The following is a 16,993-nucleotide window of genomic DNA, read 5'->3' as shown; positions in this document are numbered from 1 at the left end:
AAAATTCACGGCGCATAGTTAAGATTCAATTTAGCTCATTTCAGCTGATTCGTACGGCACCATCAGTGCCGAGGCACTGGGCACCCCCGAGCACGCCCCAGCAGGTGCCACAACGGCGCCCCTCGGGGATGCTATCATGTACTAGGTGGAACAAGAAACTGTGTGATCTTAGGCAAGTCACGTAACCTTTCCCTCTGAGCTTGGCTGCCCAGGTGCCTGATTATAACCGATCTCAGGGGTATCTTCCAGCTTCTCAAAAATCAAATAATTCAAAATAAAAGGCTGACAGCAAAGAACGAAAGGAGAAGTGCAAAGTGCCGGGTGGGCCCAAGGGAGGGAGGACTCTGTGCTACTATTTCTCTAGGTTTAGTTGTAATAGGACGCTCGCCGTCTCACCTTGAGTTGTTGCCCCCTCTCTACTAACTGAAATCATCGAAGGCATGCAGGTTTAGGTCAGGGAGCGTATTCTTTAGCATCAATCAGTACAATTTAAATTATGAGCTATTTCCTAATTTTAATGACTGAGCTTTAAATGTGGAGCTCAGAGAGAAGTCCCTCCCTGGCAGTGTAGGGGAATGTTTTGCCCCTAGCCTAAGTCACGCAGGTCTCTACTTGAAGGGACCTAAGTTGCCCTGAGTCTGGCTCCCATCAGCTTAAGCAAGAGCTCTGGCACACCCACACCGGACACTCCCTGTCTGAGGGGTCCCCGTGAGGGGTGTCACGTGTGCTCGCCCACCCGCCTACACACCACCGTCCAAGCTGCTCCCCCAGGCACTGCTGTTAACCTGCTCACTGTGTCTACTTAGAACTTTAGTGCCTTCTCTGGGTACGGCAATCTCTCCCTTAGCTGGGACAGGGGCCCCAAGGTGCCAGTGACAGCTGCACCAAGCACCCAAGCTGCCTTGTGTTGCTTCCCCATGGGGGGTCCTCCTCCCTGGAGGTCCCTCAGACTCCGCACAGTCCCATCTAGGCGCCCTCCTGGGTCTGCGAGGTGTCGAACTGCAAGGTCATATTGTGCGACAGGAGGAAGCTGGCTCTCCTATTCATGTTGAAAGCTACTGGAATGGTTCCCCAAAGCAATGTGTCTTGGGTCAAAAATGTTACAGGTTTTGGTAAAAACAGTTCTTTGGGGTGTTACACAATGCTCCTCGTCCCAGTGACCCAAACATGCTATCAGTGGTTAGGTGACAGTCACCACTGTGCTGTAGCTGTGCTACCCCCTTCCAAGGCAAAAAGGCCTCTTCTTCAGGCCCTGCTGGCCTTCGCAGCCTTCTTGCCTTTGGATGAGATCTCCCCGGGGAGGTCCTTCCCTCTGCACAGACTCCTGTTGGGATGTTCACCAGTTCCCCCACATGCCTCGAGGTTTCTTAAACTTGGCAGTGAACACGAGTTACGTCCTTTCCCCGGCATCTCCTCGATTCTCAAGAAAATGGGCTTCAAATAATAGTGCTCAAGCTTTGAAGGAAAAAAAAAAAAAAAACACTTAATATAAACCAAGTCTTCAGGTAAACCTCTAGAGAGGTGGGTGGCCAAAATTAGGAGGAAAGAAAAACGTAAAGGAAGTGTGGCAGCTTGTGAGTTATTCCTCCAAAATCCATTCTTCCCTTCTTCCAAATTATGAAAGTTTAGCTGGGCATGAGGCCGCCCAGCCAAGACGGCTTTGCCCAGGGCCCACTTCTCCCAGAAGTCACTATGTGGCTGTGTTCTCACCCACAGGACATGAGTGAAAATCCTATGTGCATTACTTGTGCCATTTGCTTAAAATGAAATCTATGCTGCCCCCCCCCAACCCTTCCCATTGAAAGTAACCAAGTTTCAGTCACCCAGAAGGGGACAACACCCAAGGGAAAATGAAGCAAAGGTATGGAAAAGCCATATACTTGGAAGCTGCTAAGAGAATAAATCTTAAATGTTCTCACCACACACACACACACACACACACACACACACACACACGTACACGTGCCACACACAAGTAATTATGAGAGGTGATGGAGCTATGAACTAACCTTAGAGTGGTAACCATTTCACAATACATACGTGTAACAAGTCATCACATTGTACACACTAAACTTACCCAATAAATCAATTTTATCTAAAAAAAAAAATAGGGGAAGGAAGACAACAGCAGAGTCCCTACTAGGAAGATCAACACTAGCATAAGAATGTCTCTTGAGGGAAGAAAAGTTTTCTCTGGAAATCGAATATTTATGCTACTGGTTCTCGAACTTCAGTGTGTGAATGACCTGGGGAGTTTGTTAATATCAATTCAGAGCTCTGGCTCCTGAAAACCTCATTTCAGCCAATCTTTGGTAGAGGTCTTAGGACCACATTTTTAAAACTCTGCTCTCAGCAGCCACAGCTGTGCCATCAAACATCCAAATATGTCTGCAATGCCTAGAAAACCCCACAGCAAAGCATAATCAAAGAACTGAAGAGATCTTGAGGACAGGGGAAACCTGTAAGAAGCCTCAGGAAATAATAGACTCATTTATTACCTTCCAGCCAACTTTACTTGTAGGATGCTCTTCTGAGCAAATAATATTGCTTGTATTTTCTCATACAAAATATTTTCTACAGGGCATATATCATTATTTCGAGCTTTCTATTATTTGCTTGTTTCCAAGTTCTTCTTATGATGAAGATTACAAAGAGATCTCATGGACTCATCTCTCCAAATTATTTTTACCACCCTAATTATGGAAACCTGAATCGATGAAGTTCCCTCCAAATCTTTCTACCTCAATTTCTGTATCATTCATGGAAGATAAAACTGCTTGGTGCTAAAAACCTTTTGATCTTAGTCCATATTAGAATCAGAGATTTAGGGATGCCTGGGAGGCTCAGTGGTCGAGTGTTTTATGAGCCCCGGATCTGGGATCCAGTCCCACATTGGGCTCCTGAAGGGAGCCTGCTTCTCCCTCTGCCTGTGTCTCTGCCTCTCTCTCTCTCTTGTATTTCTCATGAATAAATAAATAAAGTCTTAATAAAAATAAATCAAATTAAATTTTAAAAAAAGAATCAGAGACTTGACAAATCATGAATTTCCTACCTGATCTCTCATTTTGATACGAGCTGTTTCTAACTTGTTAATCCGATAGGCTGCCAATTCAGCACTTGCCTCGGCTTCCGAAGGAGGAGTAGATTTAAGCCATGGCCCACTGGAGGCAGAGTGGTGCATGTCACCTAGCCCAGAGGTCCTTGAAGTGTGGAACCCAGACCAGCAGCAGCAGCTGCAGCATCACCCCGGAATGTGTTAGAAATGCTACTAAGCCCCAGGCCAGAACTACGGAGAACTCGGGGGAAAGGGTGCTTTTAGGTACTCCCATTGCTTACTGGAGTTTGAGAACCATCACCCTACACTTCTCTCTCCTGTGTTTTCTAAATAGTAAGTGCACATCATCACTGTATGCCCCTTACTATTTCTATCAGTTTCCTCTTTTCCTATCCCAGTCTAATCCCTTATCATATGTCATCCATGCTCTGGAAGACACCTCTAGGTGGTCTCCCTGACTTTAATCTTGCGCCTTCTGTATCCACCCTCCACAGAGACTCCAGAGTCATCTTCCTAAATGCTAATTTGCCCGTGAATCTTCCTAAAATCCTTCTGACACCTACAAGATAAAATCCAAATGCCTTACCTTGTCAAAACACCCTTTTTAATCTGGCCCCCCTTTAAGGCTTTATGCCTTGAAAAGCAACGCTCCTTCACCCTCTTTAATGTTTCTTGCCTTGGCATATGCTGTTCCCTCTGCCTGGAATGAAATAGCTAAGCCAGAAACTTTAATTTATAAAGTTGTGCACATCTATTCCCTAAAGCAGAATTTCCTCTCCTTAGTGTTCCCTATTCTAACCGCTGCTGTCATCTCATGTACACCCTGTAGCAAAAACAAAATCCTATTTATTTGTATAAGTCAGTCAAGTCTCACTTCCTCTGGGCAGCCTCCCGTGATCACTCCCGGAAGATTCAGCTGCTCCATCCTTTGTGCTCTGAGGTACTCTAAAAAGGTCTCTTCTGAGCCTCTTGTGGACTTCTTGCATCAATCACTATGATGTTCTTTCTACTGAGGACAGGGACTGTGTTTTGTTCCACTCGGAGTCTCAATAACGCCAGAACCTAGCATTGTACACAAGGACCAAAGAAACCAAATGAGGCTGTTAATTGGTAAAACCAATGAATGAATGGAGTAAATGAATAGCAAATGAGGGGAAAGGAAATATCCTGGGCTTTGAAGTCATTTACAACCTGGACTTCTATTTCCTGCTACGTTATTTTCCAGGTTGCAAACCAGTAGCCAGCAATCCTATACTCTCCAAGGCCGTGTCTTATTTTATCAGTACAGTGTTTAAATTTTTTTCAAATGCCTTTAGGTGGGACATGTACCCTTTTTCCAGCATCTAGTCCCCTCCATCCATTTTTGTCTTGTTTCTACCAGACCCACACATTCATGTCACCAGCTTGGTTCATGAAAGCATGTGAGTCAGCACAGGCCTCATGCATTTTCTGGACCTTTGGTCCTTTGCTCCTGTTTCTGGGCCATAGCTCTTGCACTCCAACTCAGCTGCTGCCCAGGTCCTCCCTTCTGCCACCAACTGGCACACTTACAGACGCAAGTACACATTCCAGAATTCTCAGCATCTCTTTCTGGCACTCCTGGTGAGCCTGTCTGAGTTTGAGACCTGCTATTTCTCTGGGTTGGTGCCTTCTCGTGGTCCCAGCTCAGGCTTCTCCCATCCCCCAATACATGTGGGGTGAACTTTAAGGCACGCACACCGGCTCTAACACATTCAAATTGTGTGCCCTCGGAATTCTCTATTTCTAAGCTTCAGTTTCCTCGTCTGTGAGAGAAAAATCATATCCTCCCTGTAGATTTGTTGGAAGAATTAAGAAATTCTTATAATTAAGAAATTATAAGTCAAAACATGTTGTATAGTACTGCAAACTAGTAGAGCCTTATATAATTCTATCTGCTTCAAGTTGGCTAAGGCAACACAGCTCCTATAACATAATTAAAGAGCATCTACTATGTGTTGCTCTGTTCGGTTACATATTTCAATGAATTCTTCCAAACAACCACAAATGTGAGCTGGTACTATTATTCCCATTTTATACAACAGAAAATTGAAGCTCAGAGAAGTTAAGATATTTGCCCATCAAAAGAAATGTTGTACACCAGTAAGGAATGCTACAAGTAATGAAAGTATTTTTTTTTAACCATCTTACAAGGAATTAGAAACGAATAACCTCAGGGTTGCGTCAATGAATTCAACCAGGTAGGGGCACCAGGTCAGGGTCATAGGCATCTTCTAGTTCCCCCTTCTTGGTCAGAAGATAACTACGACCATTTTATCCACTTACAGATCCAGTTCACAAAGAAGCAGGGGTGGTGGCAAACAGGAAAGGACTTTCTTCTCATGTAGTTCTCTCTTGTTTTAGGAAAATACTTTCTAGAAATGCCCTAGGACCTTCCCCTTAGAGCTGAATGGCCATAAGTGGACCACACAGCCTAGTTGGAAGGCAGGCTAGGGAAGATAGAGTCTTACCTCTCAGCCTTTCTGTGGAACGTTGGGGGAAGTGGAGAAGTCTGGGAATGGGTTTGGAAGGGCTGAACCAATCTGGTACTGAACCAGATTCCAGTACAATCCAGTTTGACTTCAAAGGTCTCATCTCGGGATGCCTGGGTGGCTCAGTGGTTAAGCATCTGCCTTCTGCTCAGGTCATGATCCCCCGGAGTCCTGGGATCAAGTCCCACATTGGTCTCCCTAAAGGGAGCCTGCTTCTCCCTCTGCCTATGTCTCTGCCTCCCTCTCTGTGTCTCTGATGAATAAATAAATAAAATCTTTAAAGGTTTCATCCCTTTCACTATACTCTATGTTGTTATATAAATGTAAATTATTTTACAGAAATTTAATATATTGGTAAAAAATCCAGACTAAGATTTTGTTTTTGTTTTACCATTCTGAACTCTTTCAAAGAAAGCCTGATTACTCTCTCTAGTGACCTATGATAAAAATGGCATGTTATAAATAAACCACTGTACCTTTATGGAATAGGATATAACCCTCTTAAAATTTGTTTCCCCTTTGATATCAAAAATATAAGTGATGGTATAAAGCAAGAGTCATCACATTGGCAATAGACTTCAGATAAATTTAAATTGGAGAAGGATGGATTACACGTTTTTCAAAGATCCATTTTATATTTTCTATCATAAATTCATGTAACCTAGGTAACATGTTTCCACTACATCTTTCAACCAAATATGTCTTCAACATTTTCAAATTTCAAGCCAGATTCTTTCTCCAAAGGATTTTTGTGTGTATTTGAGGACCCGAGTTGCATTTCAAATTATTTTAGCAATCTACTAATATTCATCAAGATGTGAATATATAGGAACTAGGATATTTCAATTCAATTCCTTAAAGATACATATTTACTTAACTCAATTGCAGTGCTGAAATGCAATTCAGATCCAAGTCTTATTTGAAAGTTAAAATCGCCATTCAGTTTTGTAAGAAATGATTGTATCTGCTTTATTAAAAGCAAAGAAAAGGAAATGTCTGCTTATTTAAAATTTAACAAGAGGTTAGTTAATTTAGGACATAAGAGAACAATCCCTTCTCTCAGTCTAAAAAAATCATCATAGTTAACTAGACTAGTTGCCAATGATGGAGTAGTTTCTCTGGTTTAATATTTCACATTTTGATTCATGGAATAACCTTCTCTGTGTTATTGGTAGAGTAGGAAGGGATGGATTATAAATACTGTGCTCAGATTTGTCATCTAAAAGCAAGACATTTATAAAAGAACACGAAAGCAATATCATCTGCAGGGGTGCTAAAAACACCCCCATTAAAAGAAATTTTTAAAAGACTTCATGTATCTAATGAAAACAAGGTTTATATTGAAGATGATTACAAAATACTTGATGAATGCTAACTATGGTTATTGATCTGACTACTGATGAGCAGCATTAAGTTTAATGCTGCAATCATTAGAAATGCACTCAGCTCTTTGCAACAAAAAACTAAGGGTGGCTTCACTATATAAGAGTGTATTGTTTGAGGATGAGGGTGCTGGAAAGAAAAAAAATTGCAGTTTTACACAATAAGAAAATGAGAAAAGGCAAGATGGCACCTATGTGATCTCATTAGGGGCCCAGGTCCACAAATCTTAGTGTACAGGCCTTCATCCTCATGATCAGAAAGTAGCAGCTTTCCTGCCAGGTAATGATTCTCGTTCCAGGTGAGATGAAGAGGAAAGGAAGGTGCGAGGTCTGGCCGGCAGTCCTAGAGACACCATTCTGAAATTTTATGACACAATTTTAAAACCATCGATTCTAATCCCCTCATTTTTCAGTGGAAAAAAAAAACCCTAAAATACTGTGATAACAAAGGGCTTGCCCTAGGTGGCCCAGATATTATATCTAGGACAAGAATAAGTCCTTTTAGTTCTTGGGCTGATGTCATCTCTCCTGCACCCACCACTCTCTGGCTGTACATGGGCTTCCTTTGGAATGCTAGTAATGACGTCGTTGAGGACCTCTCCATATCCTAAAGGGGACAAGTTAGGAAAGGTTGGGTCTCACTGATGCATTAGAACCTTTACAGTATGGATACCAGGCAAATGGGGCATTCTTCTCTCTCATCCTTCTCTATGATTCCATGTTTTTCTATTGTCTACAGAGTCAACTCTTGGCTTCTTGGAACCAAAAGGCTGGAGCATAAAGAAACCTCAGTGAAGATAGCAGTGGTCACAGTTACAATGATCCTCACAGTTAAGAGGATCATGATGGTAAAGATGGTAGGACCTGTGGAGGAAAGAGAATCCAATTTATTTCAAAATGTAGATGTACTTGGCATCCATTTTCCTCAGCTTTGGCTACCACATTGAAGCACAGGGACGAATGCAAAGGTCTTATAGGATCCTTTTACAACACAAGAGAAGAGAGCTCATAGTTACCATTACAAGTATACAGGCGGCCTAACACCTCAACCACTACCAAGCAGGTTCGGTAGTTCTGGTTTGAGAAGAGGACGGAATCCTGGTTATCAAAAGAACTGGGTCATGTAGTTCGATGGGATGACTGAGAGTGGAGCCACGTTGTTACTCAGAGCTCCATTTGGGGAAGCTGAGACACATCCTGCTCTGTGTAACAGCAGATGGCCTCAGCACGCCTTCATGCTTGGTCAGATGTTATTAATCTGTGACCAGAGAAGCAGGTGGCAACCCAACACCGCGTGATTGCCTTCAGAAGGCACCCGAGCTACAGAAAACTATGCACCGTCTCAACATGTTAAAATCTTCACAGTGCTTATTTTTAATAATTGCACTTTTTAAGCAAATGGAAATGAGGAACTGACATTTTATCTCCGTTTTCTTGGCATCTATGAAAGACTCCATTGCATATTTAAGTGAGTAATCACTCACTTAAATACTCACTGGACAAAAGTAATTCTAAAATAGAACATTAACTCCACATTTAAAGAAAAATTCATTAAATCTGAGTAGTTCATTACCATGAAATGCATTTGATCCTATTTTATAGCATGAATAGGAGTTTCCCCAGTATAAAGCATTCAGCCAAATGTTTTACAGATTAAGGTGTATTAGGAATGTAAATTATTCTAAACCAAAGACTATTTCCTTTGTGGTTCACTTCTCTGCAGCCCTAGGATATCACCCTAGGATGGGAGAGAGCAACACCTCCAGGAGTCTTCCTGGAGGAAGGGTCCTAATAGGCCTCATCAGTCCATCAGTCCGCATGGATATATTTCCGTAAAGCAGTTAAAATACCAGCATCACAAATTAAAACCTTAAATTTATTACCTACAGTTATTAAAATGCCATGGTCAGATGCTGTTCAGCATCCCCCAAATAGCTTTCCTTTCATATTATTATTTGTATTAGTGAAAGCCATTTAAAAAGAAAATCCCATTTCAATTTATCTTTGTGTTTAGATTGTTGTTCTGGCCTAGGAAAAAAAAAGAAAAAAACTAATCCCTTTACAAATGAAAATTGCCTTCTTGTGTTCTCAACTAATTTAATCTAAATTGTTAACTCTGCAGAAGGTGCATTCAGAAGAGAGAAATCTCATCCCAAGGGCTAGAGAGGTAACAGGTTTATCTTACTTATGCATCTGGTGCCCTAATTCATGAAGACTCTGAAACTCTGGACTTACCACACAGCTCACAGCCAGCAGCGGCCCCCTTCTCTTCAATAAATTCTGCAGTGGCAATGCAATAAGATAATAAGCTCAACCCAGTGGAGTGTCCAAGATAAATATGGAGCTACGACATAAACCTTCAGCAATTGCAAAGGAGCAGCTGTTCAGTATCACGGAAAACTGCCTGGGGTTGAAGTTTGGGAGGTAGGAGGAAGGCGACCGGGAAAGACAACAACTTCACTTTGCCCAACTTGCAAAGGGCAAATGCAGCATTCCAAAGCAAACAGCTCTGAACCATAAGTATGAAGTCTGGTTTTCCTATGTGCACGATGGCCAAAATATGTTTATTTGTAGGTCTTAGACTCACCTCTGCAAAAACAAACATATATTCTATATTTGGAGCAAAATGCTGAATGCTCTCTTAGATAAATCCACCCGAGGTCTGTTTCTCCATCTTGTATCAACAGAGAGCCCCAAGTTGATGGCCTAGGTTGCTTCTTTTCCACCTCCCACGTAGAGCAGCATTATATCTGGGATTCGGAAACCAGACCCTGACAGGAGTTTTAAAGAGCATAAACAAGTCTTCTATCTACAAGGAATTCGTTCCTTGCCACTCTTCCTCTTTAAAGCTCAGCCCCTGACACAAACAATTAGAAAACCCCATTTTACTGGATTGTGGTAAATGATTCCATCGTAATTTGCTTTCTAATTCCAGTTGATTTGAAGGAGGAGACATGGAAGTCATGGCTAAGATTTTCCCCAAGCCGAGCCCTTGAAAGAAGCGTCCCAGGCAAGTCTGTTCCTGCCTGAATATTTGTTTCACAGAACTTGAGAAACTTCTGTCAAAGTAAAGCTGTTCGACAGGTTCATGTTGGAGAGCTCTGGTAAACTCCACTCTTAGCTGCAATTACAGCACCTACTAAAAATAATTTACAGAGACTTGCAAAGCCCGAGTGTGAAGGTGAGTATTTGGAATATTTCTGCCTCCTGTAAGCAAGATAAAACAGCTTATCATTGTGGTTGATGAAGTCCACAAAACTACTGAGTACTCCCCTAACTCTGAAGCAGCTTGGATATTAAGTAAGAAGACATTTGATGTGTCAAAGCCCCCAGGTGGGTTCCAGCCGCCTCTTTCTTTAAGGAAGTCCACATCCATGAATGAATTCAGTATAGGCAGGAATACAGGACATTGTCTGGAGTCGTGTCTTCGCTCTGGGTTATAATGAAGGTGCCTTCATCAGAAAACAAGGAGCATGAACACAGATGGGTCCAGTGCTTCCAGGAGAAAGATCATGTTCACCTGTTCACATCAGCTTGGGGAGATTATAAATACAATGCAATGTGGCTGCTGACAAAACTAGGACTGTTGAAGCATCTGCCACTTGCTAGCGTGGCAATCTTGGACTCGGAAAGCTCTCTTTTACAGTTTCCTCATCTGTGAAATGTGGATGATAACTTCTGAGATTATTTTTAGGACTAAATAATAGACAAAACGCTCAGCATTGTGTTGATTCAGAGGATGCTTTACAAACCTTACTTTTCCATTCCAATCAGATAACCCTCCCTCTCTGTGGGAGGCTACAAAAGGAACCCTCCAAATGGTATCCATATCCTAATGCCTGAAACCTGTAAATGCAAATTCTTTGCAAAATGGGTCTTTGGAAAGGTTAGGGATTTTGAGAGGAGGAGATTTTCCTAGATTACCTGTGTGGGTCTTAAATCCAATCCCAACCATCTTTATAAGACAGAGGCAGAAGGAGAACATGCATGGAGAAGAGGAGACAGCAATAACCACACAAGCAGAGGTGGGAGCGATGAGGCCTTAAACCACGGAGAGCCAGCACCAGCAGCAGCAGGGAGAGGCAAGGAGCGATTCTTCCCTAGAGCCTCTGGAGGGAGCACAGTTCTGTGACACCTGAATTTGGGGCTGTGAAACTGATTTCAGATTTTGGCCTCCAGGACCGTGAGAGAATCAATTTCTTTTGTCTTAAATCATGACATTTGTGATTTGTTATAGAAGCTACAGGAGACTAATACTTCCCTAGCCTCATCAGTGTCACACACTGTGCTACCAGACACTGGCCAGCCTCCTTTTAAGGCCTTTTGCAATCCACAGATACAGCCATCTTGTCTACTATATGAAATGTTGTGCACTTTGGTTGGAACATCCAAATAAAAAGTATTCATTTTCCCTTTAGTTGCATACTTTTCACCTCAAAATAAAGAGGAAATCCTAGGAGGTTTAGGATACACTACACCATCAATTGTGTTGGTTAGAAGGCATTTTTGCAGCCTACACAATCTAATTCCAGCTGAAAGCCCACCATTTGTTTGCTCTCAAACCCTCCATTGTGAGGGCAGTTCCAGCAGGTACTCCAGAGCATCTGGCTGGCTGTGGCAGGACCAGCTTGTCCTGCACAGAAGAACGTCTATTTTTCTCTTAAATTCCATATTTCTATGGTCGTCAACAAAGTTCATCGAAATGATTGTAAGAAATATAGCAGATGGTTTTTAGTGGTACATGGACACAGAATTAAACAGCATCATTTCAATTCTCTTTCAATCCTATTTACATAAGGAGAAAAATCTAATAGCATGTATATTGATTATGACCTCCTAATTATGGCAAAGGTTTCTTTTTTAACCATTTTTGATAATCATACAAATATCTGTTTTTAAACAAATGTATTTAAGTAAAACATGGTGAATCAGTTTAAACAAAAGTATTAAAGAAGTGACACTACAGGTATCAGAGTAAAGCTAGTCCTCCAATGCTTAACATTTGGGGCACACTACCCTAAAAAGATAGGAACTTCTGTGTGAAGTCCATGAACGACTACATCCAACTCCAAACTTTCCCAGACCATATACCAACTCACAACAAAACCTTACCCCCGCCTTAAGCCCCAAACTGCTCTCAGACAGTTTCAGTAGATTTTGCCTAAGAATCCCAAAGTATACTTGAAGGGCCCTGTTTACCTGGAAAGCACCCTGGGCATTCATTTGATCCTGCTGAGTCAGGCTCTGGCACATCTGAACTGCATTGTCCACCCACTCCCTCAACTGTCTCTATGATTGTCAGGAGAGTCATGTATATATGACATATATATACATTTCTTAATATAGAATAATTATAATTATAATATAGAATAATATACTAATATATATATTTCTTAAATTAAGCATTTGTCCTATATGATTTTACTATCCCCTATCTTTCCAGAAATAGAAAAGTAATTGGCTTCTACATTTATCATCAGAATAAATTATGTGGCTGAAGAGATTTGTGTTCAAATGGTCATTTAAAAAAATGCAGTACAGCAATCTTAAATAATTCAGGAGTCATGTAATTATAGTAATTTTTACGTAGAAAACAAAACAGAAACCACTTAGATAATCTTTGGTTGAGTCATACTTCCACTTTTTACTCTGATTAGTGGAAAAACGATAACAACATACCTAGAATTTATTTTTTCCCCCTACGGATGGTAACAAAACTATACTCCAGAACCTTCAATGCACAGAAAAAGAAAATTACTCCCAGTCTTTTGGGTACTTACATTAACCACATGTGCAGGGAAAATGCTGCTCCCTTAACTTATCTATTAAGAGTTAGCTTCCCTCCTGAGTCCTACCCACAAAGTGGCAGAGAAAATAACCAGTCCAATAATTAGTCCAATAGAGTCATCCCAGGCCAAACCCATCATTGAAACATCAATTTAGGCCACATAGTCTTGCTCCGATAAAGGCTATTCTTTATCTTTACTCCTTTCTTCCTCAAGTTGGCAGTAGGTATGTGACAGAGACTGACATGCTATTAGAGCAGCAGGTGAAGAGGGTGGCATACTTGTATTTGTGTTTTTTGTGTAACTCTCCTTATGCTGAGCCTCCTAACAACTCTTATTAATTAGTAAAGATTAGCCCATCACTTATCTACCTCTTCATCTAACTAGGGTTCCACAGGCTTCTTAAGTTGACTCTTGATGATGGTCTGGACAACCTGAGGTCTAGCCCAGGCAGTTTGCAGTGTAGGCCCTGGTTAGAGGATCACTTCATTCTTAGCAATGATCATCCTCCAGATTCTAATCCCAGATTGTGTTTCCAGATCACTGCTTCCTGCCTGAGACCTAGGGTAAAGCTAGTGAACATGCTAGTATCTGGGTGTCCAAATCTATAAAATGGGGAGGGACTAATGATAATGGCATCTACCCATCAGAGTTGCTATGAGGATGGATTAATAAAGATAAAATTTTTGACCAGTATCTGGCACATTTAAGTGTTATATAACTATGACAAGTGCTGTCATTGTTGAGCTAGGAAGGTATCTAGCCAGAGAGTCAGCTTACTTCTACATCTGCTATGGGAGCATGTGAGAACCTCTAGATTCTATTTTGATCACATATGAGCCAAAGGAAAACCCAGATCGTTGCTATGGTAGGCCATGGTGCATTCTCAGTTGTAACCAGCTCCAGGATAGTAGGAGAGCAAGCTATGAGGCAGTCTTCTCCTAGGATCCCAAAATGAATCAGGGAAAATTTGGCCCCATCATTCCCCATGGCTTGTCTGATCACCATGCCCAGGCCAAAGCCAGAGAAAGGAGCTGGGGCTCAGGCTCACTTTATCTCTCTGGCCACTCCTCCTCTTCCTCTCCCAACAAGCCTCAAAATGCTATCAGGAACTTGTCCCTCACTTTTTCCTCCTGTCTTCCTTCCCTTGCATCGTATTTTCCTCTTCTAGACTCCAGGTTTATCAGCTATGGCACCATGGTGAAAAGATGAAGGAGAACTTATTAACAATGAGACCTAAACTAAGAAGCTTTCTAAAATATCATACATACTGCACTAGTTTATAAGCTAAAATATAGCCAGAACCATCTTCAAACACTTAGCAATAAAAGGGGAAAAAGGTAACAATACTCTATGAGACTGAAGCCTGGAATTCAGAGAAGTTGCAGGAATCCAGGATTTTTCAGCTCATGGGAGCAATCTTCTGAAGAGACCTCTCCAGGCCTTCTTCCAGTGACTTTTGTGGAGAAGGAAGGACATTTTCTGCAAGAAATGCCAATTTCTAGACTTCACAATCAATACTTATTTTTTTAATGATACCCAAAAAAATAGCTAAAAAAAAAGGAGAATCACTCAGCTCCTGGTAGCATCCTCCTGTGATCAAATAAGGTAGACCACATGACAGGTTCAAGACCTTCCTGCTCACCATTCTGCAATAGCATGAAAAACCATACTGTTCTGATACAAAGTGCTTTGGGACCTCTCCAAGCTACTCTACTAAAATATAAAAACAGAGAAGATTCCACAGAATATATAAATCTAGAAATACAGATATCTCCAAGCTTCAGAGCTGTAAATCACCACAAGGACCACCAGTCAACAAACTGCAGTGTCTCCTTATAAGCAGACGTCACTGCTGATGGTTCCAGATGCAAACTACACAGTCTCTTCTAGTAACACTGCAGCCACAGGTATGCTGTATATTTAATTTCCTGAGGTTCTATGTGTGTGTCCATGCACATGATGAAAAAGTTAAACAGGCTCAAAGTCAGAAAGAAAACTTTGGTACTTCTAATTGTGTTGCCTATTTCTGTCTGCAAGGTCATTCATTAGCTGCAATTTTATGAAAGTGGCAGGCCTTACTCATTAAAGCTATTGGTGTTTTTTAAATGGAAATGGTTCATAACAGTTTAACAGAAGAAAAAAGCCCTGGGGTCATGCAGAAGTTTCTTCATTAAAAGAAAATTAACCCTGAATTTGTAGCACCGTGATTTAATAAGCAATGGTAATGCTTGCCCCAAATTTACAAGATCAAAAAAGTACCATATGGCTTGATTATATGCAGTAATTAGGATGGAATTGGGAAGTAATAGAATCATAGAATTTTAGGCCCAAAAGAGTTGTAACAGATCATTTCATCCAATCTCTTTAGTTTGTTCCTCCCAACACTGTCCCCATCCCTCCCTCCCTACAAACACATTTTACAGACAAAGCAACTGAGTCCCAGAAAAAAACTCCTTTATCTAGGTTGCATTTTTAAATATTATAACTAAAAAACAGTATACTCATTTCAGCACAGAAAAGGACAAAAGAAATTCTAGTGTACACAACAATCTAGAACAAAAGTTTATATTATATAGGATAAAGTGGTTAATAATTTTAATATATAAAGAATTTTCCACTAATCAATAAAATGTTTAACAGCCCAAAGTAAAAATAGAGAAAGCACATTCATAGAGAATTGAGAAAAGCATCCATAGGTATTCTCGATAAATATTCAATCTTAATAGAAAGCAAAGAAATGAAAATTGAAATAAAAGTTCATGTTCACCTATCCATTGATAAAAGATTTTTAAATAGGTTAATAGTATTGCTGAGGGTTATAGAAAGGGGTTCTTGTATAAGGGGCTAGTACTGATGAAATTTGGCACAAACTTTCTGAACTTCGGTTTAGTAATATATCAAAAGGCTTAAAAATATTTACGTCCCTCCACCTACCAATTCAATTTCTAAGCGTTTATTCTAAGGACTAATTAGAGGTACACATTAATAATTATGTAAAATGCAATGTTATAGAGTGAAGAGTTGAGATCACTGAAATGTCCAATAATAGGGATTTCATAAATACATTTTTTACATTTATTCAACTGACTACCACACAGTAATAATGTCATATGACAAAATAAATTTCATGCCACAAAAAAGCTTATAGAAATATCAGATTATGGAAGAAAGGTACAGTGTGATTTAATAAATTATTCTATCAATAAAAATAAAATATATGGAAAATAGCTAAGAAAATGTAAGGTACTAGCATTATAAGTATTTTTCTTCTTTATTTTCCATAATTTTTCAAAATTTTACCAATAAGTATGTATTACGTAAAGACTGAACCCAAACGATTTAAATGCCAACAAAGCATCTATTAAGATAAATCTGACTTGTTTATCAAAGTGGAAGTAGAATGTTATAATCTCTAGGGACCCTTCTAAGGATATCATTCTATAGTTGAAAACTAAGACTTTGGAAAACCACTCTCTCTGTTGATTCTGCCTTAGTGAGAATAAGACAAATGATCACACACACACACACACACACACAGAGAATTATTTTCATACTGCATTTAACCTTTTGACAGTGTTGGGGGTGAGGAGAAGGACCCAGTGTCCTTTTAAATCTTAAGCATCACTTTGTAACTTCCATCACTGAAATAAGGTCACTGGTTTAAATGCCTTTAGCACCTGATTAATTAGTAATCAGGACAGAGTAGATAGTTTTTCTGCTTCAGAGCCAGTAATTATCATTCCTGACACAGAATTCAACTTTTGGTAGGCAGCAGGCACACTGCTGTCACCATTATACTCTGCTCCACACTCCAAATTTATTTTAAGGTTCTGTTTGGAAAAAAGAGAAAGAATCCTTGTGAAGATTTTACCCAAAACAGCCTCTTAGTGGAGTCATGTTTTGTTTTTTGTTTTTTTTTAATTTCTATCAGATCAGATTATATTATATAGGTGATGTAATTGATTATTTGCCAAAAGCAAAGAAACTGTAGAACACTAGTATGTAGCTCGGGGTTATATTAAACATTTTTGAAACTCATATCATGATTATTAAAACAAAAAAGGGAGGAGATGAAATGGCCACTGTATTATAAGAAAGATTCCTAAAGCAGCATGGAGAAATTAGAAAATCTGGCTTTCCCCTTTTTAATTTTGAATGTTGTACCTACAATCAAACATATGTGCATCTAAGGCCTCTTAATTAAGGAACCTTTTGGGGAAACACCTGTACTGAATGGCTAGCATCAAAAAGACAAGA

The 16,993-nt window shown here is 40.3% G+C and overlaps 1 long non-coding RNA gene across 1 annotated transcript; it reads right to left on the bottom strand.

Moving 5' to 3' along the window:
• Positions 1 to 643: 643 nt before the first annotated feature.
• LOC112661119 (uncharacterized) lies at positions 644 to 7,902 on the bottom strand. Its single transcript, XR_003137440.3, has 3 exons — positions 5,545 to 7,902; positions 3,930 to 4,117; positions 644 to 1,455 (listed from the first exon to the last, which is right to left on the bottom strand). It is a non-coding gene; the product is annotated as an uncharacterized LOC112661119 (long non-coding RNA).
• Positions 7,903 to 16,993: the final 9,091 nt, after the last annotated feature.

This window comes from Canis lupus, chromosome 23 (assembly GCF_003254725.2).
Source record: "Canis lupus dingo isolate Sandy chromosome 23, ASM325472v2, whole genome shotgun sequence".
Lineage (NCBI taxonomy): Eukaryota > Metazoa > Chordata > Mammalia > Carnivora > Canidae > Canis > Canis lupus.
The sequence above is the reverse complement of the archived record's forward strand: the minus strand, read 5'-3'. Positions and strand labels throughout refer to the sequence as shown.